This window comes from Harpia harpyja, chromosome 4, assembly GCF_026419915.1.
Source record: "Harpia harpyja isolate bHarHar1 chromosome 4, bHarHar1 primary haplotype, whole genome shotgun sequence".
In the NCBI taxonomy this organism is placed as follows: Eukaryota; Metazoa; Chordata; class Aves; order Accipitriformes; family Accipitridae; genus Harpia; species Harpia harpyja.
Window position 1 is genome coordinate 5,706,804 of NC_068943.1, and position 26,463 is coordinate 5,733,266.

The following is a 26,463-nucleotide window of genomic DNA, read 5'->3' on the forward strand; positions in this document are numbered from 1 at the left end:
ACTGAACTATGACAGATGCTGCACAGTTCAAAGGAAAAGCAGGATTAGGAAGGAGTAAACAGGGAGTAAGTATCCAAATATTAGAATTTACAGAATATTTTTCTACTAACAAGTAAAATGAACTTTGTGCCTTTGTTCTCCAGAATAACTTTTTTTTTTTTCCCCCACAAGCCCACAAGTGATTATTTGTGTAGCTCATCTGGTCCCTCAGGGTTTCTCAGGATGTTGCAGGGAATACGGATGGTTTGAGATGCTTCCACGCAGTTGTGCTGCAATATGCTTATGTGCTCACTTCTCTTACTCAGAAGCAACGGTCCGGAACACTATACATTTTACCACTGGAATGCTTAAAGTCACTACTTCATATGCACTTACATCTCCCACTCATACGGCACCAGGGAATGATGAAATAAAGGTCCTGAAATGCAGCTAGTAGAACATAACTGTGTTTCCTTATCTTCCACAATTTGTAATTAATTTCATTTTTTGTTTTTGCAATTTGTATTTGTCCTGGATTTTTACACAGGTCTATGCATCGCTCTTTTTGGCCACGTCAGAACAATCGAGATTTATAGAAGTCAAATGATATACTACTGACTAAAAAGCCGTCAGGTTTTGACAAATACGTATTCTGGTCCAAAGAGCAAGGATCTGCTCTACCAGAACTCTTGTAATAAGCTGTGATAGCACATCCCACTCCCTTGCCAAGGAAAGCAGGGGCTTTTTCAGCCTGCTGGCAGGGGTGCTGATGGGGGTTCTCATCGGCCGTTCTCTGTTGGGGCTGGAGGCAGAAGAGCCGGTCAGGAAGGGTTTTGTGACTACGGAAGAAAGAGCGGGATGTGGAGAGAGTAGTAAGGTCTATCGTGCCATAAAGAGTGGTTCTGCTTTTTTTTTGGCTTTGGAGCATGTCTTGAGCTGGCCAGAGGCCAGACCAGAGTGATTTCTCCGTACCTGAAACCAATCTGTTCTGGACCTCTGCAGTAAATGCAGAGGATTCAGTAACTGAAAATGCAAAGGGTTTCTTCCCTCTACCAACTGTGAAAACAGCCAAGTGCTAACTCTGCCCTCACAGCACTTAATACATTGATTAAAGATTATTATGGCATCAGGATGATCTGAGGAAATGCAGTAGGCCTATCTAGTTACAAAACAGGGATAGGATTACGGCATTCTTGCATTTTACCCAGAAAATGGCAAGATTTCCTTTCACACGACATGCACCTTTTTACTCTGGAGATAAATATGTGTTAAAATTAGTGACGACGAGAAACAGAAAACAGTATCAAGGTTACCTTTTGTAGGTAGATGTCATACTTTATATTAGGATATTAAGCATTAATTCTCCCTGCCATCCTTGCCTTCCCTATATCCTCAGACTATCACTGCTACAAGAACATCTCTAATATACTCATACTAATATATTCACCTACACAGTTTTGTGAGGATTTCTCTTCTGTGTATTTTCTAGATGGGGAAAAAGGGGGTTCTTCTTCAGCCTCAGTCTGGAGGAAATTTGCAACAACCCAGATCCCATAAAAGAATTCTGACTTTTTTTTTTTTTTAATGACTAAAACTGACTAAATCTTCTTAATAGTATTTTGGTATATTTTCAAGTCGGAAACCATTCTATTTCTGATTAATTCATACTGCCATGTGAGTCCTAGAGCTATGCAGACAAGCTGAATGCACCACACTACAGTATCTGTGTCGTAAACCTAAGGGTATTCATGGACTTTTCAAGTGAATGCACATTCATACGTGAAGTAGGCAACACACAGTGAATGAGCTACATTATGTGAATGTGCTCAACAGCTGAAAAATGAACTATGTCATGGATTTCAGCTTCATGGAGTGAGCAGCTGAATTTGACGGTGACACTGAAAGATTGTCCTTCTGTGTGACTCAGTTCGATTCACTGGCCCGACAATGCCCTCTTCTTTGTGAACCCTTCACACCTGTAGATGCACAACACTAACAAAGGTCTAATTCTGGCAGTTAGCAAAATCCAAACTATTAGCACGCCGGAGTAAGTACAGCAGTTTTTCTGATGTCGATGTTGTTTGCAATGCTCAATGTATGTTGAAGAATAGCGTTAGACTGATGCATTCTTTGAATGCTCAGTTCCAAGATTTAATGTCAGAAAATAGTCATGTTGAGTTCGATAGACTCTCAAGAAAATTGTAGAAAATATACAATTCCTAGACTGTAACACTGCAAACCTGAAGCCAAATAGAATAGTAACTGTTTTCCCCCTTAGGCCACCTTGTACTAAATTCTTTGCAAGATAAATAACAGCAAGCCACTAAATAAATACTACAGATTTCTTGGGAAATCTAAGGTGACATTCCCGAGTCAAACCACAGGAAATCCCTATGGACTTTAACCATAGATTTTCTAATCGATATACCCCCAAATAAATATTGAAACCAAAACCAGAGATGACATTCTCCTTGCTGCTTGAGCTCTACACTGAGCTGTCAGAATATTAAAACAGTCTGTACCCAGGTTGTTTATAAAGAGAATAGTGGCTGTCACTGAGCTAAAGGAAAAAGGGAAATAACCGTCTACCTGAAAGCATGAGGCTTGCTTCTTACTAACCAACTTTTGCCACGATCCCCAGCTTAACTGTAAATCAGAGTTTCTAAAGGAAAAGGGAAATAAATCATTCCACATGGAAGAAAAACTAGCCCAGGTTTATATTGCAGTAGAAATGCCAACACCGTCTTGGAACTCATTTTTAGAAATAATTATACATGAAAATGCCACTGAGAAACAATAAATCTTTGAACCCTCTTGCACATCCCCAGAAATATGCAAGAATTTCTTGAAAGCCTCTAGAAGTCATGTGTGAACTATGGGGCCAAAATAAAGATTCAGCTGAGATGCTGACGCATATTGCTGGTTGTATGCTGATAAACAATGTGTTCTGCGTTCCTGTTTGGGATTGGATTATATAGTTGAAACACACAAAAAAAATAGAGAAGTGCTTGATTCAGAGAACAGCAGTTATCTCAGGTAGTGACCTAGCCTGGAAGCTAGGCTGTTAAATTCCTCTCTATGTGATCAGTGACGCAGCCCAAGACCCAAAATGTCAAATGAAATAACACATGATTCAGAAAAGCTTCTGGAAGGGCCCAGTCAAAAAGAGCAGAGAAGCTGGAAGAGGCCATGCCAGGACAACAGAGAAGAGAAGAGAGTTTTTGTTTCTGACTGCTGCCTTTTCAGGAAAACCTAAGTTTAAGGTCTGTGTGTTTCTTGAAGTAGTATGGATTTTTTTCTTTTTTTTTTTTATATCAACATTTTCCTCTAAGTACAAAAATAGAGAATGAGTGTTGGCTAAATCAAATGCATAGAATGGATTGTGCTCTGGGTGCCTGTTTAGATACATCATGGAAGGAGATTTGATTTCAGCCGTGGTGGTAAAGTACGTACCTAAAGAGGCACTTAATTTAGGAGAAGTGGTTTGTGAGGTACCAGCATTTTAAGTGCCTGTGCCAGCTGGCTGGCACGCCATCCCTGCTGAGCTGGACATACCTAAAGGGGCACGTAGAACTGGGAGCAGCCTTCTCTGTGCAAATCTCACTCGCATTTCTTGGCCTGTGCTATTGGACTATGGGCTGAGGAACATATCTGTGAAATGCCTCTTCTCCACTTCCAGAATTCACCTTAAGGCAATATACTTAACTTCTGCCTTCAAACTGCTAAGTTGGAGTTTAAAATAATCCTCTTCAGGGATACAAATACATGGAAATCATTGTGACAGCTTTTAAAGCTGTCTGAAGGATGATGTTTGCTGCCATTTTTCTCTTTCAAGTGCCAGTTACCAAGTGGAACCCTTTTATTTGGCAAAGATGTATCTGCACTATGTTGGAAGATACTTTGAATTAAAATTAGTAGGAATAAAAGCAAGGACAGCCCAGTAGTGTCATTTACTTAATATCAGTTGAGTCATTTTATATCTACATATCTGTGACCAGAGCATTTGGCAATGCCATAAAGCAACACAAACTTCAAAAGTTCAGTCTTCTAAAAATTTCAACTGTATGAGCCTGCTCAGTATGTGACAGTGGGTAAAGAAGATGGTGAGGGGTGGGAAGGTATGAAGGATTAGCATTGGAAGCATAATAAAAGATATCATTAACACGAATCTTAAAAGATTAATTTTGTGATTCCTAAAAGCAGGCTGCAGACGTCTGAAAGGTGGACTCAGGCAGAGACGCGGTGAAAAGGTTTTGAAAAAGCGAGAGGCTCCTGTTAGCTGTTCTGCCCTAAGTTAAGTGGGAAGGCATGAGCCCAGGAGATGTGCAGCCCTCTGCTCTCCATCCATCTGAGGCAGAACACGAGAGTATCCTCACTCAACAGGACCTCCACTAAGCACCTGCATAAATGCTCTTTTACACCGGTCCAGGGCGCCAGGCCACTTCTTCCCAGCTGTGGCTCACTGCAGTCAGAGCCGTTAAAACCAAAGATGAAGAGGACTGCTGAGTCCCAGGCAAGCACAGGGTGACACCACAGCTGCTAGGAGAAGCTCATGGTTGCAAGGGCACGCACGGTCCAGAGACGTGGTCAAACCAGCAGCACGTTGCCTCATGAGGGATGCCAATGAACCACCTGAGAAAAAAGGACACCATCAGGTTCCCAGGGACGTGGTGCAATTCACAGGGAGATGGAGACAGGAACTGACTTCCTTGTGCAAAAAACTGCTCAGAAGTCCTTCTTGCAATTTAAACAAAAATGGCTTCTCGTCATTTGTTCTCGCAGTGTTAAAGGAGAGGGAAAGAAGTGAACAGCAAGCAAGGAGAAAGGCAAGGGGAGAAGGCTGGCTCTTTTTAGAGGCAGAAAAAGAAGAGCAAGAATGACAAGACCGCAAAGAAGCAAAACCCCCAGCAGTCTCAGCCAAAGGTATTACCATTTCCACCGTGTGCTGGCCTGGGGGCCTCGTAGGGCGAATCTTCGTAAAATCAAGACTGGTTCATGTTTCACCGGAGTACCGGGGAACCAGGCATTTAAACCTGACCATACCACTGAGCTGCTCAGCACGTTGGAGGAGCTGCTGCTGCTTCTCTGGTCCTCTGCTCCTCCGCTCTGCTTCTCCTGCCCTTTTGGCCCAAGAATTTTTGGGGCAGGCACCTCTGGACTCCGTGTTTGTGTAGGGTGTGGGGCACGGCAGACACCCCCCCTCTCAGTCCCACCGCCTCCTTTCCTCTGGGTGCTGTTGCAGTAATGTAAGACAAGCTGGGCACGGGCATAGACGCAGACCAGGAAAAATCGTGAGAAAGAACTACAATGGCCCGACTCATTTAAATGCCAGGAATCTTCAGGTACATTATGTATTCAACTTATTGTTGGTTTTATGGTCAGGAGCCAATTTTGCCTTAATGAAAATAAAGTGCTGAAGTACAGAGGCTATGCAAATGGAGATTAATACATACTTTAAAAAAGGTTATTTAACATTTTTACCACTTTAAAACTATAATGCTTTTTGATTTTGACCATTTTCAGGATTATTAGCTTTGCTCAGATTTAAAACAAGAAATTTATACGTATGAAATGGAAAGACAACCTTGCAAAAAGTATTGCAGGAAGTGCATTGCAGAGTGAGGAATGTATATGGATGCTGAAAGACTCCATATATTTAAAGATAATCATTTTGGGGATAATGATGACTAAGTCATCATCAAAAACTGCGTGTCTGTGTGTGTCAAAATAAGAGTAATAAATGTAGTCATAAGGCAAATCTGTGTGACTGAGTAATGAAGAGACTGAAGAAGACCTAATAGCTGGAATAATGATGGCTGGGAGGGTTGCTTGTTATGATAATATGTGGTTTGCTTAATGAGGAACAGGCACAATAAAAGAGTCAAGATATTGCACTGTATGTTATAAACCAAGAGACTGAGGAAAGATGGCCAAAGATGGCATGCAGGCAGATTTCAAATAGCTTATGGTGCATACTCAGTGCATTGTAGAGAGGTGTTCCCGCAAGGGAGGGTTAGAGGCAAGCAACGAGTTTCCAATTCCAAAATGCAAAATGGTTTTGGAAAGGTGGTACCTCACGTGCAAGTATTTCAGTGAGAGTTTTGCCGTTAACTTCAGGAAGTTGAGCATTTCTTCTACAGATGTTTATGACCCAAAATTGCTCTAATACTGAGCAATGGCTTAGCATGGATATCCTGATATGTCAGTTGTGAAATAAATTATCTGCCTCGAACTTCTCCGTTAAGAGAAGCGATGAACCACGCTCTAACTGCATTGGTAATTTTCCCTATGTAGATAAATAATTTCCCTCTAGATTTCAGTGAAGTCTTTACTTTGGCCCCGTGATAAGAGTGTCATGATGATTGAATGATTTTTCTCAGTTGGATATATTAATAACTGAGATATTATTTATTTCTGAAAGTACTATAATTTACTCAACATGAAATGCATAAGAATTCTTCAGTATCAGTCACCAGTAATAGATTATCATTATCCATTAGTTATCACTCTACTGTCAAAAGTAACTAGTGAAGAATATTAATGTTTGGGAACAACCCGTCTTGTCCGCGATGAATATACCCAGTTTCCCATGCTGTGCAAGTCAAATATGACGTTAGAGATCAGTTCGAGTATTGCTGGACTATTCGCAGGGTCTGGCTTGCTGAAGGATCAAATCATGGAGCGGATCATTATCTGCACCGAGTTCCCCTTAACGTTTCTCAAACAGGGACGAGGTTAATAGTTGAGAGCATGGGCATCGCCCTTGCTCCATCCTCCGTCCACAGCCTCTCGCAGCTTTGAATGGATAATCGCACCAGAGAGCCCGGGTTTGTGCATGCTTACGCTCAACTATGTACCCTTTGGTTGTTGTGTTTACTTGAACAGGGCTGTTAATGAAACTGAAGATTTGCTGAGGTATCTGCAGGGTTGGGTGCCTAATGAACAGAATTCTTAATGGGCCATAAATCCAATCAAAATTTTCATACCATGTAAGCAAGCAGTGCAGTTTGTGAAAAACAAGAGCCTCCCTGAAAGCTACTGTTATGCAAATATCATCACACTCGGGGCATACATTAAAGCAGCCCTCGAACTGCAGCTTTTTGGCTTTACACAGGAAATAAAATGAGATCAAAACAGGAGGGAATAATACTGGTCGATTTGCAAGATAAAGATTAATAAAAGAACTCATTGTGTGCTTTACATGGAAATTTTATGGTTACCTTGCTGTAAATTTTTTTAAAAGACCTTTTTTTAACTTTCTGTGCCAGAACTATGATTCATTCACACAAAAAGGCTATATGAGAGGCACAATTTTTTAGTTCATTCAGGCTCTCCTATTCAAAGGAGAGAGGCTTTTGTGAGATCCACTGTTGTTCAGAGAGGGAATTAATTTTATTAGCAGTGTGTCATTCACAATGTGCCTTACACATCTACCAGCTTCCTCATTTCATTTTTTTTTCCAATTTGTTAGCGCTGGAGTGGTTTGGGATTCTCGGTATGAATAAAACCCATTGTATGCTTCCTATACTCTCACCCCGGGGTGGTATTTCCTTCTGACCAAAGACACAGGACTCTTAAAAATAGAAAGGGAGCGCACACAAAAAAGGAACACCGTGCTTCCAGGATGTCAGCGTTACCAACCGATTTAACCACAAAAATCTTCCTGCCTCATCCTTTCCTGTATCTTTACGTGTTGTTCTTAGCACTGAAAACTCAGGAGCTTTTCCTAGACCTTTTGTTTTCTTTGCTAAAAGCCGCGTGCATGTTGCTAGAATTAATTCCCGCATTTGGGAGAACATCGGGGCCGTTTGCTACAAAGCGAAGTTTCATTATTCGCAAATCCTGGTAGGATCACATGGAGCGTGGGGTGTCTCCGTGGTCTCTGGCAAGCAGACACAAGCAGCCGCAGCCAGCCTGCCCTCTTCTAGCTCCCAGACAGCTGGAGTGGGAGGACAAGAGGCCCGTGTCTCCTCGCAAAGGATGCTGCTGTCATATCGCCGGTGCCCAAAATAGGCTGTAAGCAGAATTTGGGTATCTCAGTTTAAGTAAACAAGCAAGCCAGCCCTTTCTGCGTTTCTGATTATATCAGCACTCACATATAGGTGACAGATTTCTGTACTGCATCAAATATATATCAAGCATGTGTAATAATTTGGTTTTCATCCTCATAAATTAAAAGTCCGGTGGGAACTGCTAGTGATCATCTCTCTGACTGTCTGCATATGGCAGGCTGTAAGTTTTCCTCAAATTAATTGGAGCAAGAGCATCTGTTCTAGGAAAAATTCAATTGATTTTAAAATTTCCAGTACTGTAGAAACCAACAAGCTGAGCAGACTTGGAGAACCCACATACTTAATGATTTGTGCCCTGTGTCTCATCTGAAGTTTTCTATTTTCAACACCAGGCTGCTGCCTGCTGTTATACTTTTCTTTGCAGAATAAAGAGCCTTCGAACTCCTGTTCCATAAGTCAGTAGTTATAGACTGTGATCATATTTCTTCCTTCTGCTTAGGTAAAACTGATGGAGCTGCTGGATCATTTCATTATTTAGCATGCTTTTCCTATCACATTCCTTGGGTTTTGGCTTTTTTCTGAACTCTCCTCATGTTCTCAATGTCCTTCCTAACCAGGGTGCAGGTAATGGGTAGTCCACTTTGGCAACGGTCATGCGTGATGCGGGGATGATGGACGCGCTCTCCTCCTCCTCCTTCTCCTGCTCCTCCTGGAGCCTGTCCTGGTTCTACAGCCTCTGATCACAGCTTGTTCAGACCTGCTGGTGCAGGATGGGCTATTGAACAGCAGCAGGCATATTTTATGATGCTCAGGTCTTTTTCAGGGTCTCAGCCTACCTGCAAGATCGAGTTCTGTAAATGTAACCTATGTTCTGCAGTTGCAGGTTATCAATTTCGTATTTGGCTGTGTTAAAATGCCCATGGGTTTCTTGTGTCCATGCTAGTACATGATTTTTTTGCAACCTCGAAGTTTCTCAGTCATGATTTCTTTTTTTTTCTTCTTCTTTTTTTTTTTTTCTCTCCCCAAATCACTGATTAAAATGTTCAGTAGAAAAATGTCAGGATTGATCTTTGTGGGGCCTTCTTAGAAACCAATCCACTCCTGAATAATTCCCCATTTACACATGCCTTCAGGGAACTGTCAAACAGCTTTTAATCCATACTGCTAGGAGAATAGCATTAATTTTGACACTATTCATGCCCCAGTGGAAAGGAGCACATTCCAGGACTGCCGTATTTGACCATAACAAAGTTGAATCTGCAGCTGTATTTGAGTTTTCATGGGATTCAAATAGCAGACAGCTGGCTGGCCATCTCAGCTTGTTCCAGCTTAATATTTCCATGGTTTTTTGAAAAGGAAAGGCAGACCTCTGCGGTGATGTGTTGCCAACGTTTTAAGTCAGAGGTCCCATAAAATGTTCCCAGCTTGGTGTGATAAATCTAAATTAGCCTTTGTAAAAAAAGAGAGAAAAAGAGCTGTGGAACCTTTTAATGTATTTTAACTCTTTATGTGCTTTCCTGTAATACAAGGATAGCATGGCAAAAAAGCCTGTCTTAGATATAACGCATACAGCTATAGTCTGCTGTTGGTAAATACACTGAGGCTATTTGCAGAGCCCAGTTTGTGCACTGGTAGATGGGGTTTGGGGGAGAAGAGCTGCCAAGTGTTTTCTGCAGAGAGGTTTTGCTTTCAGTCCGCCAGACCCTTTGTACACCCCGAGCTGTCCCAGTGACAAACTCTCCGCTCCCTGGAAGCAACTGGGATGCACTCCAGAAACCATCCCTTCCTGGGCAGCAGAGAACTATATACAGGGAAATATATGCTATATACTTCCCAAAGCTTCCCTTGGGTTTGAGGCAATGCGTGAACAGTTGAGGGTGCCACCTCCCTCCATGAAAACAGGCGGTGGGAGAGGGGCAGGCGGGGGGGCGAGGGGAGAAGTTTCTAGGCAGGGCTCCGGCTGGGGCAGGGGGGGATGCTCTGGGTACCACCCAGCTCTTCCAACGCAGTTCTTTCTCAGCGCTGGGAGAAAGCAGCTACGTGATGGGTTGGGTTTTTTTTTTAGTGTTGTCAGATGACATCCTGCAGTGCGTCACTGGGTTAGCCACAACCACAGTCAGGGACAAGGGGAAAGATGCTTGGCATGAAAAAAAAAACTGGTTCTTTTACTTTTCAGCCCGTAAATATTGTGACTGAGGCTGTACCTGCTAAAATGAGCAATTTTTTTGGTGGGAGATAACACTAGTAGGTGGAAGCAGCAGGTAGGTCGGCAAACCCAGCCTGAGGGTCCTGCGCTTAACTGAGCGACTTCAAACTGAGTGGAAGAAGATGTCTCTCTTGGGCTGAGATAGTCTAGCTGTCACTTATGAGAATTATTCCTACCTTGAAGCATAATAATCCATGAATTGTTTATATAAAAAAAAATCAAATTTTCCCTGAGAATGGAGGATACAAAGGCACTGTAAACTTCTTGAAAACAAGTCAACAAAACACAGGCAAACCACATGGCATGCAAAATTCAGCATCTAGACCTAGACAGGTGAAAGCTGAGCAGGCATTTCCTTCCTCACCCAAATTACCACTGGAGATCATCTATCTTAATTTTATAATTGTAAGCCTGACAGCCACTAACCTTGTCACACTGGAATAATTACATAAGAGGAGTAGTAATCCCCTCCAAACTTGAGGGAAGCAATGAAGGATGTTTCCTACTGAGTGTCCACTTTTCAGGAAAGACAGCAAAATCAAATACATGAAATAGAGTAGCTGAACATGCCTCATTTTTCTTGGTCTTTCTAAAAAATAAAAATATCCTTGCTCTTTCCTGTAAGAACACAGACTGGTTCATTTGTGGAACAGATTACTATGCAATTGCAGCTACCAAAAAAAAAAAAAAATTAGAAATTGCCTATTGCTCGCCTATAATGGACAAAATTGCTCTTTGCAGCAAGTAAAAACAAATTTGGCACATCACTCACTTGTACAACGTTTTTCTGCTGCTTGCCTATCCCACGCACTAGATACATGTGTGTCAGTTGTGCTTGCGTCATCTTTAAAAGCCTTAATGACTGACTCATTTTTGCACGGCATGTGGCGAATGTAGGCTGGACTTCGGCGGGCTTTCAGAGCCAGGGAACAGGAGGAGGCTGCAGTGAAAGAATGGCTGCAGGGAAGCAGGCACCAGGAGGGCGGCGGGATGGGCAAGATTCGCCCCATCCAGTTCTGCTTCTTGTTTCCCCCTCTCGTTTTGGCTGCTCTGCGTAACTAGCTCGCAGCCAAGCATCCTTTTCGCAAACAGATGAGCTGACGGAAAACCATGCTGCCTCCAGCTGAATGCCATGACTTCTCCGAGGGTAGTTACCGCCTCCCCCTCCTGCTTCTGCCAGCAAAAGGGATGGCAAAAGCACATCTTCGGGGACTTCAGGAGAGCTCTGCAGTTGCCTGCTCCCAGCTGGTTGTACCAACCCAGCTCGCCTACGCCGAGGCAGAGGAGGGAGCATGCACAGAGGAGGTAACCACAGCTGGCACGGCCACATCTGCAGAACAACGTTGGTCCAAGTCACCATTCTCTAATATCTTCTCACGCGGGAAGTCACCTGATTGTTTTGGGGGGTGTAGCATCAGTCATTACACAGTGTCCCAAGGGAAGCAGTGTCCTGTTTCCTGTCCCAGGCTTCCTTACTATCATCATCACTGTAACTACCATCATCACTGTAACAGCTGATCAGCGATAAAGACAATTATTCTTATTACTCAGAAGTCCTTGTCAAATTGGACAAGTTGTGCCGGAGTCAATACCTCCCAAAGCCAACCCCTGATTCCTACAAAATGGGGTACCTGGAGGGACAGGCACCTACAGCAGCAATGTCTAGCTGTGAGTGTAAAGTCAGACGGATAAAACCTATTCACTTACACGGCTTTGAAAGAGCAACAGAGACTAGCTGGCTTGCCCACGATGGGCTCTAATGAAATCAGCATGAGGTACCAAATTTCTGACTCTTCCATGCATCTGTTGCACATCTGCTGTGGCATTGCTGCGTGGTTACCTCGCTTTGGTGGCCAGAGGGCAAGGTCCCCCCGAGCATCCTCCGTGGGACTGCCATCCCCCGTGGGACTGCCATCCTCCATGCTGCCATACAGTGGGTGCCATTTGGGCAGAGGCTGGGCACAGCTTCTTCTCACCCTTTTGCTAACACACCTCAGCTAACACACTTGCAAGAAGCTCATTTTCAGGAAGAGGGGACAGACATCCCTGCTCGGTTTCTGGCTTCTCTCCTGGAGCAGCAACAGCATCAATTAACATCAGCAAAGATGCCAGTTAATTAGCGGTGGTAGGCTGGAGGACACTGACACCTTTCCTTTCTACGTCCTCTCGAGAACAGATTAATCCCAGGCAGGTCAACCAACTGTGTGGCAGATGGCCACGGATTTTCCTGCCGCTCACCTTGGCTGGGGCAGACCTGGCGGCTCGGCACTGCCCGTGCTGGTGTCCAGCACCACCTTCCCAGTCTGTCATTTGGCCGCACGGAATTCGGGGTGAGACGTTCATTTATCAGCTTATTTTTGGAGGTGTAGAAAGCAACCATAAACAGTCATGCCACAGCTGTACTTTGCCAAAAACCAATCTGCCTGGGAGTGAATTCTTTCACGTGGAATTTCTAAACAGTTGAATAGATCAATTTAAAGTCATTATACACTGGTGCTGCTGCAATAACCTGTGCACTGTTCTGCTTTATGATACTCAAATATTATTTCAAATAAAGCTAATCTAGCACCTCATTCATCTGTATTGATTACACGATTAAGGCACAAAATGCAGTCTGGGAACACCTGGGGTCAGCTCCAAGCTTTGCCATGGACTTTGCCATGCCAATCTCTTTGTGCATTCACCTTACCTCTAGACTTAGATGTCTTCTACTCAAAGTTAGTCATGTTGGCTCCTCCTAAGCTGCTGGAGACGGCGATGCCCTCACCTTGCTCAGGTGAGCAGACACCTACGAGAGGACAAATTGCCCTGTGATGGCCCTGTCAGAGGTCCCTCTAACTGGTGTTTTTCTTTTCTTCCAGGATTTGTTTCTTTAATTTTTTTAGACTATATGTTCTTGACGGTGATATATGGGACGTGGACAGAGGCTTGTACAGCAGAGCTCTGCTCCTCTTGAGCCACTCTGTGCATCTTTGTGGCAGAAGCAAGGATCAAGCTCAGTATCAAAGTGTGCTACACTACTATTAGTGAAATATTAGGTCTGAAACGATCTTAGCCACAACTTCTTTCCACAAGACTTTTTACTACACATTACATGCAGCCAGTTACAGAGAAAAACATCTTTCCTTCACTAGACGTAGCGCTGAATGACCAAGTTGCTCTGGCTCCAGTGCACGTACCACCACCGATGGGCCAGTGGGCTCAGTGGGAGCTGCACCTTCCTACCGCATCATGCCCAAACACGGCAGTTTGAAGAACGGTGATCTCATCCTTCAACTGCTTTGAAACTTCCAGAGCCTAACAAGCTTTAACTGCTGTAACTCTACTTCTCAGAGCAAGAAATCATGAAGCCTCTTTTATTTGTGTCTCCAAGAGCAAGGATTTATTATAATGCAGAACTTTTATATTTTCGTAATAGCTCTCCGCCCATCTTTCCCACAGAAGACGGTTGCATTTCTGTGGGTTTTGTTTCTACATTTTGCTTGAAAAGAGGCTTGACTGTTGGGGCACAGGTGGGTGCTGTGGGGGCACAACACTTTCCAGCTGGGGCTGGCATGTGGATCTCACCAGGGTGGTGGGTTTCATGGCTTTAAAAATCTAAAAGGAGGAGAAACCCAGCTAATCGCATGCTAGAAGCACAGGCTTAAGATCAGGCACCAGTTATAACTTGCTTGTTAATTCACGTTCTCAGAGGAAAGTCCTTTCATCTGGATAAGCTATACTTAACTGCTCCAATTCATAGAACTGGGAGTCGAGAAGCTCTCCCCGCTGGCGAGGCACCGACGTAGGCTCACCAGCTTTCATGTGCTTCACACCATCTTTCATTTATTCTCACTTGGCTGGTCCGAGCTGCCTGCTCCAGGTGAGGGCCAAGAGTCACGCAAGCATCTGACAATCTGCTTCCCACATGGTGAGGCTACATCTCTTTCCGCAGGCTTACCTCTTCAAAGGTGCAAAGAGCTCAGAGCAGTAAAGTTGAAATGAAATAGGCACTGTTGAAACTTTGCTTTCCTTTGCCTTTGCTTTCCAACGTGCTTAGAGTTTCCAGTTTCAAATAACCTCTTGAAAAAGTGGTCCAGCCCTCAAAGATGAAAATCAGCAGCCCTGATTAGCTCCCCTGACAGGCAGAGCAGCAGAAAACCAGCCCTTATGGTCTTACCACGGTCATCTGGGCATCGTACCCTGTTTGGGTGGAACATCCCCAGGCTCTCACGGCCATCAGCCGGGGAGGCGGCGAGCTCAGCTTCCTCAACACGTCTCGGTCCTGCTCAAGCCATGGTTTGAGAAACTGAGCGAGCACCAGAAGAAGCTGAACACAAGCCGATGCATAAGAAGTCCTTCGCTTGCTGCAGCGATTAACCAATTGTAAAGGACGTTTCTGTGGTGATAACGTCTCACAAAATTAGGAGCAGGAGCTTGAGGCAGGTTTAAAATGATGAGGAAGAAACTGTAATTGTCCAAACAGAGCTGGTCTGCCCCAGTGCGGGAGGTGGGAGAGCTTTGCTGCTTCTGCTCTTCACTCACTTTTGAGTGTGATGAAAGCAGGAATCACATACTGGGCATAAAGAGCAAACATTTTTAAAAATGCCTGTCTGAGTCTGCATCCAACCACTTCTGTCTGTCCCAAGGCCTCCTAATTACAAAGTTTTTTCTGTGGCTGGAAAGCTGGTACAGATGAACTGCTGCTGAGTGGATAATGGCAGATGTATTTGCCTCTGAGCTATTGGCAGCCAAATTATCACTTGACCCAAAGTACCTGAAAAGATCACGCCAAGTTTTCTCCTTACTTGCGTATGGATGCAGCTACTTGGTTGCAGAAAAATTTAATCAATGAAGGCAGCAGCAGCACAAAATGTGCCATGTGAGATCAGATTCAATTGCTGTCAGGAAGGGAGAGGCTATGGGAGTCACTGCTTTTACAATATTGCGACTACAACAAATGCAAAATTTCATTTTGGATCCACTCCAAATCAAAATATTTCTGAATTCTGGACAAATACAAAGTGCTTCTTGAATCAAATTAAATATTGTATTCAACCTCCAGATGTTTTTTTAAATACATTTTTTTCATCAGAGCAATGGGTTGGGCTTGCAACACCAGGATGGGGTGATGGAGTGTCATATTCAGCAGCATGGTGGAAATGGTAGGAGGATGCAGATAGACTGAGGGTCTGACCTGGGGTAAAAAATAAATAAAAGAAGGAAATTTAAGTCACATCACATCTCAGAAGCATGTCCTGACCGCCAGAAATGCCTCCCCATCCTGCGTGGTTTTCTGACTGGCGGTTACACAAACTTTCTCAAGTTTTCTCTTGAGCAGTGCGTATTTCCCAGAATCCACAGATAATTCAGTCTGCCTGAAATGGATTTTTTCATTCCCAAAATCTTGTTCCAGGCAAAGACATAATTCAGCGATACCAAGTATGAAGCAGAAGTTTGCCTGACTGTGCCATACAGTGGTAATAAAGCCCCTAAAATGACCCCAGGGGGATGCAATTTGTGCCTTCCCCCAGCCTTTGGATGCGATTAGCCATTGTCAGTCCTACAGTATATTCATCTCAGAACTGCGGAACCTCTTTGTAACAAAGACAAATGTATATTGTATTTCTCCAACTAAAAAGAGATGAAGTTGGCAATTTATAATGTTGAATTGCAGCTTCAGCTGAGTTTGGTGGTTTGCAGAGCTTAATCCTCTTTATTTAAAGTTTTATTCAGTGTGGCTGCTTCAGTCTGCGCAAATTTTTCAAATGACCCTCAGAAGATGGGGAATCATTTTCAGCCTTTGACAGATTTGATCTCTTATCATTTTTGAACTAGGGATTTGGAGATGTAATTATTTTAATGCTTTTTTAATTTGAAAATTAAACTTGTATTTATTTTATCAATAAAAGGACTAATGAGTTCCTCAGAGGGAAAGCTCTGCAATGAAATAACAGAATCGTACAGTAAGAACACAGCCTTAGAGCTGGTTTGGGAGGAGCTGTCTTTGAGCCAACTCTAAGATCAAGATTGTTGCCGTGTTCATTTTTGGAAGCCTCCTCCATTGATTTTTCATTTGTGTATTCATTAGACTGAAAGCCTACAAAGTGCAGTTGTTAATTACCATCAATGGTCTGGTTTTGAATTCTTTTCTTTTTCAGACTAAGTTGATAATTCAGCTAAGTATCTGAATGGCTGAGGCTGGTTAATACCAGCCTGCTGCATTGCCTTTCATTTCTTTTCTTGAAGGCCTTTGTGAAGTGAAGCAAGGGCACACGCACAGATTATCCTCAGTTTTGCTTGGTGGTGAGATGCCAGCTTCCCCATTGATGTCTATCCTATTTTTTTGCTGTGGGGCATCTGGGCACAACAGAGTTGTTTTAGCGGAAATTAACAATCTTATATTTTACACCAAAGCAGAATGAAAATAGTTGATTCAGGCAGCAGATTAAAATGGTCTTTCCTACCCGAGATTTAGGCAAGATTTCTACTGGTCGGTATTCAAGGAGAGGGATGTGGTGGATACGGCATTCTTATGAGGGTTTCTGTTCTTCAAAAGTTATAGGCCTCCCTCTAAAAAAGAAGGTGAAAGCTGATAAAAAGTTACTTTAACGTCATGGCTTGCAGGATTTTAATTGCTATTGAATGGCAGTAATAGCTTCTGCTGGGAGTTATCTTTTTTCTTTTTAAAGATAGGGAGCCCCAAATGTGTTACAAAGGGTTTCATGACAGAATAAGCGACACAAACACATCTCAAAGACAACTGACCCTCCATCTGCATCGAAGTAAGGACCTCAGAGACTGCAGACTCTCTCCGGGCTCCAGCACATCCAAAAGAGGAGCTCTGACTGCTGGAGATGCTCCACGGCTCACGATGGCACCCTGCAACATAGCACGGCACCTTCGTTCCCTGGTCATGCTTCAGTTCAAGTGCTCATGTTTTGGCTAGAGGTCACTAATCTCCCCCGCACCCTCCAAAATCCAGCTTCCAGATCGCGACTGGGGTCTCATCTTCCACCCGCCGTGGTGACTGCTTTGGGGGGACAGAAGAAATGTTTTCTGAACATGCAGAGCACTGAAGGATGCTCCTGGTTGAGACATATGATAAGCCTGTTGTTAGTGCACTCTGCCATGTAATTACCCATATTTGGTATTTTTTAAAGGACTAGTTGAAAGTTTTGCAAAATTAAAATAAAATTGGCTTGCTAATGAAAATCAGAAAGATGCGAGAACTGTGACCTTGATAAAATTTTCCATTTTTAAATGTCTGCGGTACAGTATATTTATGACTAGTTGCAAGGAGTGCCTAGGGAAGGGTGCTATGAAGCTGCCAGGCATCAGCAACCAGATATACCAACATTTTGATATTTTGTGCTTATGTAGCCACAACATCCAGAGATCATGAAACACCTCAAACTTCGAACTACTCTTCTTCCATGGATTAGAAGAGAAAAGGGACTGCTCTAGGTCCTCTGGTAATGTGCTAAAAATTAGTGAAAGAATTCCTTTGCATTATTTTATCACACTTTAAATCTGCATGGTGGGGTTTTTTTCCCCAAACAATATGATAATTTAGGTAGATTTCTGTACTGGCAGCTACAACACAAAAGGTATGGAGGAATTCACGGTACTTCTTTTGTATAAGAGGTATCATGCCTGAACCTGTCAGTGGTTATTTTTAATGTCTCAGCTCTGACACAGCACTCATCAAAAGACAACTCCTGCAGCGCGCTCGGCACCCACGCTCCCCACCCCGGCTGGAGGTGGTATGGGCGCCAACGGAGGTGTGGGTGCCAGCGGAGGCGGCGTGGGTGCCGATGGAGGTGTGGGTGCCGCCACGGCCGGTCTCAGGTCGCCCACAGGTCCTTGCGGCACCGGCTGGAGGGGGGAGAGAAACGGGGTTTGGGACAGTCTGTCCGAGCAGGTTACACTGGGGTCAGTCACGGCAGGTTACGAGAGCGCGCCTTTGGACTTACGGTATTGTCCAAGTTTTTGCTAATATAGAATTAGAAGAGTTTCAGGCTTGTGTTGATGGGCATCTTATAGTCAGATTTTTTTTTTTTCTTCTGAATAGAAATGAAATCTCATAAAGCATTGTATTTTGCTAGCCTGGTTATTCTTCCAGCATGGGTCATTACCAAATCACTGCATCGCCATCAACATGCCTGAAATATTTCGCTTGCTTCAGTTACATTTCTCTTGAGCCCTGACTGGCTGTGTATGCCAGATAACTGAAGATGCGCCTGGAGCTTTGCTTTAAGAGCAGAGTTAAGTCATATTGTGTAGGCTGAGGTGTTCTAGCTTCTGCATACTATTGCTCATGCCTTACAGTCCTTGGAGTCACCTTGCTGCCTTACTCTACAGATTTTTTTAAGTACTGCAGTGCTGTTTGTTACTAAGTGGAGAGCAAGACTGAAGACTGCTTTGAGGAGGAGGTTGTTTCAGCTCTAGAGTGGCAGCATCCAGACCCTATTTAGATTTTTCTTCTGGTCTCTTGTCTTTGACTGTGGTTATGCAGAGAGGAGCTGTTTACTTATTTTGCATGGCTCCCAAATGTCATTTAAGCATTATTAACAGGAGGGTTACTACCTCCCAAATTTCTAATTAAGGTCTTCCATTCAGTCTATTAGCAGTGCTTTTGTGGACATATTCTTTAATTAGTTCTGACTTTCTGACTCCAGTGCAAAGCAGTTTTTAACTACTGTCTGCAATGCCCACGAGTGGTGAGTCAACCTATTAAAAATTAAAAATCAATTTCAGTTTCACCAAATGAATCGAGCACTGTTTCATCTTATTTTCATTATCACAGTGTCTGAGAGGCCGGCTGGTGATGGGAGCTCTACTAGCAGACAGCAAAGACAGCCACCTCACCGAGCCCGGGGTGAGGGAGGGGTTGTGCCTCCGTGACCCTGCCAGAGCCTCATCCCAAGCCAAGGAGGGCATGTGTAGTGGGAGGCAATGCAAGATGGGCACCACACGCTTGGTAGGATGGGGATGCTGAAGGCCCTGGGTTTTGATGTCTGCCCTGACGTGGCTGCCGACCTGGGCCCACCTGCCAGCAGCTCTGAGGGAAGGAGACCCCACAGATGCTCCCCCTCCCAGTTATGCTGCCCTGCAGAAGCATCCCGTTTGTTCACAGCCCTGGAAAAACACATCTTAGAGACTTTAGGCAGCAAACCCCTCAAGATAATGGCTCACCCTAAGCTCGGGTCATGTTTAGCTGGGTCCATATTTACCTATTGAGAGCACACCCATGCCCTCAGAGCCTGGACATCCCAGCTAATGACTACTAGCCACCAAAAGCCATTCCCGCTCTCGTCTCCACCTCCTGCTGATGTCCTTGCACCCCTTCAGGGAGCTAAACTGGCAGAAAACTCCCCTTGTGCTGGTTGGGGACTGGGAAAGGGACACAGCTGAGCCTGGGCTAGGACAAGAAGACGAAGCTGAGGCCAGGGAGGACCACCATTTTCCCTTGCAGTGGCTGCTAGTATTTCATCGACTGTAATGTTGAGCAATGCATGGACACCTGAGTGCGCAGAGGGGCTGGAGAGGGAAGGAGACCCATCTGGAACAAGGAAGAGGATGACTCCCCTGGCACATGTGTGGAAGTTCACATCCAGATTTGCAGCCCTCAGATAAGGAAAAGTTTGAGGCACAGAGCCATGGCTGGGCCTTTCGTTCATGCTGCCATGACTGGCTGCACACTGGTTCAGGAATCTGCTCAAAGCCACTTGCAAGATCAAGGTCTTTCTTTGTAGCCTGTTTGGACCAAAGATGGTCTCTTTTCATAAAATGCTTCATATTCCTGTAGCTGTTGCAACCAGAGAAAATGATTCCAGCCCACTGAAATGTTCATGTGAAAACTCTGTTGGCTTTGTCTTGGTGTTCACCTTTGCGCTCAGGCTTGATTTTCTAAGTGCATGCATAATTATTAATGTATTCATTAAGAGTATTTCCCTCGGTGTCAAACAACTCTAAATAGATATCAGAACAGAGGGTCAATCAAACCAATGTGCATAAAAGGTGCAGAAACATCCCTAAAGAACAGGTCGAGAGGAATCTAATTACAAGGCGTATTCTGAAAGAGATTAATTTATCATTTCGGGCATATATTTTTAAATTTAAAGCCCCACAGTCCTTATTGATTCTGTGTTAACTAGAACTAAGGATAAGTTAAGTTTTCACAGTTTAAAATATAAAGACTGTGTTGTGCATATCATTTAAAACATACTAGAGCATGTCAGATGCTTTTCAAAAATGGTAAGTTATTCACAAATATTGACATTGTTTGTCAAAATTTCATATTAGATAGTCCACTGCAAGTAGAACAAAAAAGTATGGTCTAAATTGTTTTCCAGACCATGGCAATATTCCCTGAGTATTTTTGCTTTCAACAAGTAGCATCTGAGTGGTAAAAATTACGCAGTACCAAATTATGAATTGCTGGGAAAGAACGTTTAATTCCAGGGCCTTTACTGTAATCTTGGCTGAATGCTTTTTCTAGGATTAGGGCCAGCAAGGAAGGAGGACTTTCAGAGCTCGATTAATGGATTGGAAGAGGGTACAAAGAGGAAGCATTTAAGTGCATTTGACATTGGAGAATGTTTTGGGTGAAAGAGCCTGAAGCTGGGGCTGACGGCTTAAGGAAAAAATACATACTGCAAGGATAATTGAGCAATGGGACAAGTTGCCCTGACAGGTTGTGCAGTCTCGATCCATGAAGGCTTCCAGCTCCTAACAGGACAAAGCAACATGATCTGAAGACAGTGCTGACCTTGCTCTGAGCAGGAGGTTGGACTAGAGACCTCCCGAGGTCCCTTACCACCTGAGTGACTTGGCCCTTCAGAGTGGATAGGTCTACCACAGCCTAAAGTGGAAGTGGCCTCATAGCAAAACCCCCAATCCCAAACACCTGACAATGTCAGTTTGGAGTTTGCCAAGTCCAGCTGGCTCACGACAACCCAGAGCTCCTGACCAGGGCAGAGGAGCTTCGTCCCTCACCAAGCCAGGATCTGTGCACGGCAAGAGGAGCACAAGCTGCCCTTCTGCCATGCCTATGAGCTCCATCCCTCCTGTCCCCCTACATAAAATGGGCCGGCACCTAGAGGTGACCCTGTAACCAAAGGGGCTGCACATGGAGACTATTTTCCTCCCACCAGTGGTGGGGAAGACCCTCCAGGAGGTACAGAAGTGGAGGAGAGGGCTGTGCTGGTGTCTGCACCTCCCTGGGAGCCACCTCCCTTGGATGGAGGACCCAGCCCTGGGCTCGGGGCCTCTCGTCCTGGCTCCAACTCTGCCCCTTTTGCCTTGGTTTGCTTTCATGGTCCAGCACCTGCACTGCTGGGGTCCCCCCTGAAGATTTATTGTCACAGAGGAGCTCACACAGCAGACACTAGCTGGGGATGACCCTTGATGGCTGAGTCCTCAAAGCTCCCTGTCTTCCTCACCCCAAAGGGACAGGGTCTTCACATGCTGGCATGTGAACGCAACAACATGTCCATGGTCCAGAGGTGCTTGAAATCACCGGTCACCAGGAGGTTATTCAGGGACCACTGCCCACTCCCGTCTTCTCAGCATCCTGAGGTGGCTGCCAGGGATGGGGCTGGATGGGGCTCCGGTCAGACCCCATACAGCTCTTCTGCTCTTTGACACCGGTGAAAAACCACCAGGCATGCTGGCTGTCCAGACCCAGAGGTGTGTCGCACTGCCCAGTCCATGAGAGGGATGACCACCAACATCCCAATGGACACCAGCACCGCTGCAGCCAGGACTTGGCTCAGCACGCATTAAACAAGCCCCTGCGAGGAAGGGGAAAAGCCCACCCACCACCCTCCCCGCTCGGCTCAGCACCGCAGCCGGTTACTCAAGCGGGGGTCGCGGGGAGGGTTTTATTGCGTCTCAAAAGAGAAAGCCTAATTTTCTCCTGTCTCCAGCGGAGCATCCCACCCATTTTGCAAATCCTTTGGCTGTATTAGTCATTTGTGACTATCAGCAACGTTTTTGCAGGCCTCCCTTCACAGCCGGTAACTGGAAGAAAAAAAATTATGCCATAACGGAAACAGTTTGTGTTTCTAAATCACAAACATCAGCATTGTATTATGCTAACAGCTATCATCTTTATTTTTAGGATATTTAATCAATTTGGATGCTTTCAGATATAGTTTAGTCAGACCAGCTTGCTCTAACTTATCTCCCAATTCTGGTTGCCATGGCATAACAATGATTTCTCTTTTAGCTAAAAATAAACCTTCAGCAACAAATGTATTAGCCACAAAAAAAAAAAGAAAAAAAAAAACAACTGAAAAAAACAAAACACCATGAAAACAAAGCACCTCCCTATGCACCAATTCATGTTACCTCACACTGCTGCTGCTTGGGCATCAGTTGTACGAGGCCCTGGATGGATGCTCCCCGCCTCCCCTTTCCTATTTACACACTTTTACATTCTGGCTAATGAAAGGCAGCCAAATGCTTAAAACATTGCAAACATTTTTTAAATGGCATTAAAATCAAGTGCCATAAGACAGACCGCCTGTCCTCAGTCAGGCAGAACTGCCTGTCCTCAAAGCCTCTGCAGCTCCCAGGCTCTGTTGGGAGAAATCTTTTCTTTTTTTGGTATGAATCCAAGCATGGGAGAAAAACCTCCCCCCCCAAAGAGGCCGATGGCAGAGAAAGCTGGGGCATGGGGTGCTCCTTCCCTGAGATGGAGACCAGCCCCAGCTCCGTGTCTGCCCAGAGACGTGCCACCTTGGCAGGGTGGCAGGGAGTGGGGGAAGCCCCACAGCAGCCTGGTACAGGGCACTTGGTCCGCCCTGGGGAAAAATTCCCTCCTTTGCAGCTCTATGTTTCGCTCAAAAATAAAGTGGTATGCCACATATTTAACACTAAAATTAAATTAATGGAAACCGAAAGAGGAACGAGTCACCTACGAGCATCTCCACATGATTTGTAAGTGTTAATTTAGAGGTGCGGCAGGCTACAGCAACGCTCAGCTCATAAAAAATAATGTTGCTAGGTTCAGGGAGGTGTTTTCTTTCACTTTTGATTACCAAAACCTCCTCCTTTTCCTTACAGTCTTACTGTGGGCACTCTGCAACAGGAAGAGGACAAGTCTGGCCAGGTTTGTCCTGCCCTGCCCCGGTGCCTCTCAGCCCAAATGAGCTGGTAACCTCCCGCAGAGCCCTGGAAAGAAACGCTTCAGCCACGCAAATCCTAGCACGCCCGCACAAGGGTGCGGAAGCGAGCGCACAGCTCGCTCTGCTCCTTGCTACCGAAACGGCTGTCAGCCAGCCCCAATGAACACAGGGCAAAATGGTAACATGGACATTTCTGAAGTTCAATTAGCGAATGTCGTGGTTTAACCCCAGCCAGCAACTAAACACCACGCAGCCGCTCACTCACTCCCCCCCACCCAGTGGGATGGGGGAGAAAATCGGGAAAAGAAGCAAAACGCATGGGTTGAGATAAGAACGGTTTAATAGAACAGAAAAGAAGAAACTAATAATGATAATGATAACACTAATAAAATGACAACAGCAATAATGAAAGGATTGGAATGTACAAGTGATGCGCAGTGCAATTGCTCACCACCCGCCGACCGACACCCAGCCAGTCCCCGAGCGGCGATTCCCTGCCCCCACTTCCCAGTTCCTATACTGGATGGGACATCACACGGTATGGAATACACCGTTGGCCAGTTTGGGTCAGGTGCCCTGGCTGTGTCCTGTGCCAACTTCTTGTGCCCCTCCAGCTTTCTCACTGGCTGGGCATGAGAAGCTGAAAAATCCTTGACATTAGTCTAAACACTACTGAGCAACAACTGAAAACATCAGTGTTATCAACATTCTTCGCTCTGAGCTCAAAACATAGCACTGTACCAGCTACTAGGAAGACAGTTAACTCTATCCCAGCTGAAACCAGGACAGTGAAACAAGATTGAAGCAAAGACACGACTTCTCTCCCTGAGTTTGTGGAAGACGACCAAGCCCTCACCCAAACTATCCATGTTTGCCGAGTCCCTACGTTTGCTGGTCCTCATGCTCCTATTTTAGACAGCTTGTGAGGCTGATCCTTGCGGGGATCATTGCCTGGTTTTGTAAACACAGTCACTAAATAAAGGAGGAAGAGGAGGGACTCTTGCCCCCAAGGGCGACTGGGACTGCCTGGCTCCTGTCCTCGCAGCAAAGCTCCTTGGCCTTGTGTCTCTGCTAGAATGCTGTCATCAGCGCCCTGCTGATAACTATATACATATATATATACATTAAAAATATCTCTATAATGTTGCTGTCCTCTTTTGTCGCTGCTTTAATAGCAGAAAGGCTAGTGGCTTTGTGAATGCTCGCTTGCGAACCTGCTTCCTCAGCTCCCGCGGTGACAGCCAGCAGGTTAATGCTGACGGTCCCATGGTTAAAGCCTGGCAGGCTTGGGGCAAGGAAAGCTCTGTCCTCCGAGGCATGTGTGTCGAGGCTGGGAAGCTCAGCGGGTGTTTCCCAGCCCGCAGCAGAGGCATATGCTTTCAACATGCTTGCGATGGGTGCCCAGTCCCCCTCCAACAAAAACAGATGGAGCATGGGAGTTTTCTGTAATTGGCAGCTCTTTTAATCTGAGAGGTGCCCTGGGGCTCACCATTGGTGTGAGATGCTAGTGCAGTGGCTAACCGACCTGGCGGGCTCACCAGCTGAACTCCTTGTTTTACCTGTTGCTAATGCCAGCATTTTAATAAAAAAAGAACCACCCCTACCTGTGAGAAGAGTGGAGCATTGCCAGAATAGAGCTGGCCTGAGATCCCATCTCAGATTTGTACCTTGTGTCCACACAAGCCAGGCCCTCACTCTCCTACTGTTCTTCCCAAAACATGACCCTCAGGCTTGGAGCTTGTATTTGGGTAAGAAGTAAGGCATTTAGGCAGCCGTCTCATTTCTGCAGCCTTTGGGCATCTGTTGTTGCCACTGCCACCCAGCTCTCATTTGAGAGAACAAGGCTTTGCTTTGTAGATGGATGGATGGGTCAATGTCTCGGGCACCGTCACTCATCACACCACAGCTGGGACAGCATCACCAGCTGAGACCTGGGAACCTGCAGGTCTGGAAAGGCTCTCCAGAGACACACTCGCTGTTCCTTCCTCCCCCGGCCCCTCGGGCCCTGATGAACAGACAAGGTTCATACCATCTCCTGTCCTCACTGCAAAGAAACCAACCTTGTTACTGCTGCTGATGGGCTTTTTGAAGATTGTTTTTCCATAGTTACACTGTCCAGCCTCCTCCTTCCCATGTCGCACCATCCCGGGTTGGAAGGAATGGAAGAGCACAGCAGACGCTTTCCACAAGTTGTGCTGCTGGGCTCGCAGTGGAGGGACCCACGAGCCGAGCGAGGATGTAGGAGAAGATGGAGCGAGCACAGGTGCCTGCGGAGCCTTGCCGCGTTTCTTGTGCCATACCCACGCCGATGCCACCACTCCTGGGAGGGACGAGCCCTTCCACGCAGCCTCTTCCTCCTCGGGGGTGCGGGAAGGGCGAGAAGACGGTGGGTCCGGCTGCGGGTCCACAGCTGCCTCCTCCCCGAGGGCCTGGCTCCTGCGGAGGGTGGGCACCAGCCCAACGGCAGGGAAATTTCTGGCAGGGCCGGTTAATCTTGAAATTGCTTTTGGGAAAGACAACGAAAAAAATGCAGATCCATTTTCTGCCCGTACTCAGCAAAGCCGTCTGTGCTGGGCTTATGGAAATGCTCCTCTGCCACTCCACTTGAGCTTCTGTTTTCCTTTAGAGCTCACATTTTTTCCCTTTTGCTTCACGAGGTCAGGCTGCAGTTTAACAAGAGCTTTAAAATCCCCATTGCGGTATTTAATGGTTTTCCCAGAGCATCTTCCCTATCTTTTATTTCGCTCCTCCCTTTGCTCATCATACCCATATTTTCTTCTGGATTATCTGTCTCCCATCCATTACAGAAGCCCCTTCCCCCCCCGAAATTATTTATTCCTAGTTCATCATCTTGGAAACCAACTGTTTTCCAGATCTGCTTTTAAGAGGTGAGATCATTTCTCTTCGCAGTGCCCCAAACCTGAGTTTCTGAGAACAAAAATCTTTCTGTTGATTATCAGCGTTGTCATCACTTGGGCTTTATTTATATTGTTTCTTTCTACCTTTCCCCACAAAGAGAGGCTAAACCCGCTCTGATGCACTGCCTGTTGCTACCATCAACTATCTGGCACCGTCATTAGTTTCACTGAAGCCAGAGGGATTTCTCTGCACTCAGCTAAATGCAAGTGTGTGTGTTTGCAGGTTTGAGAAC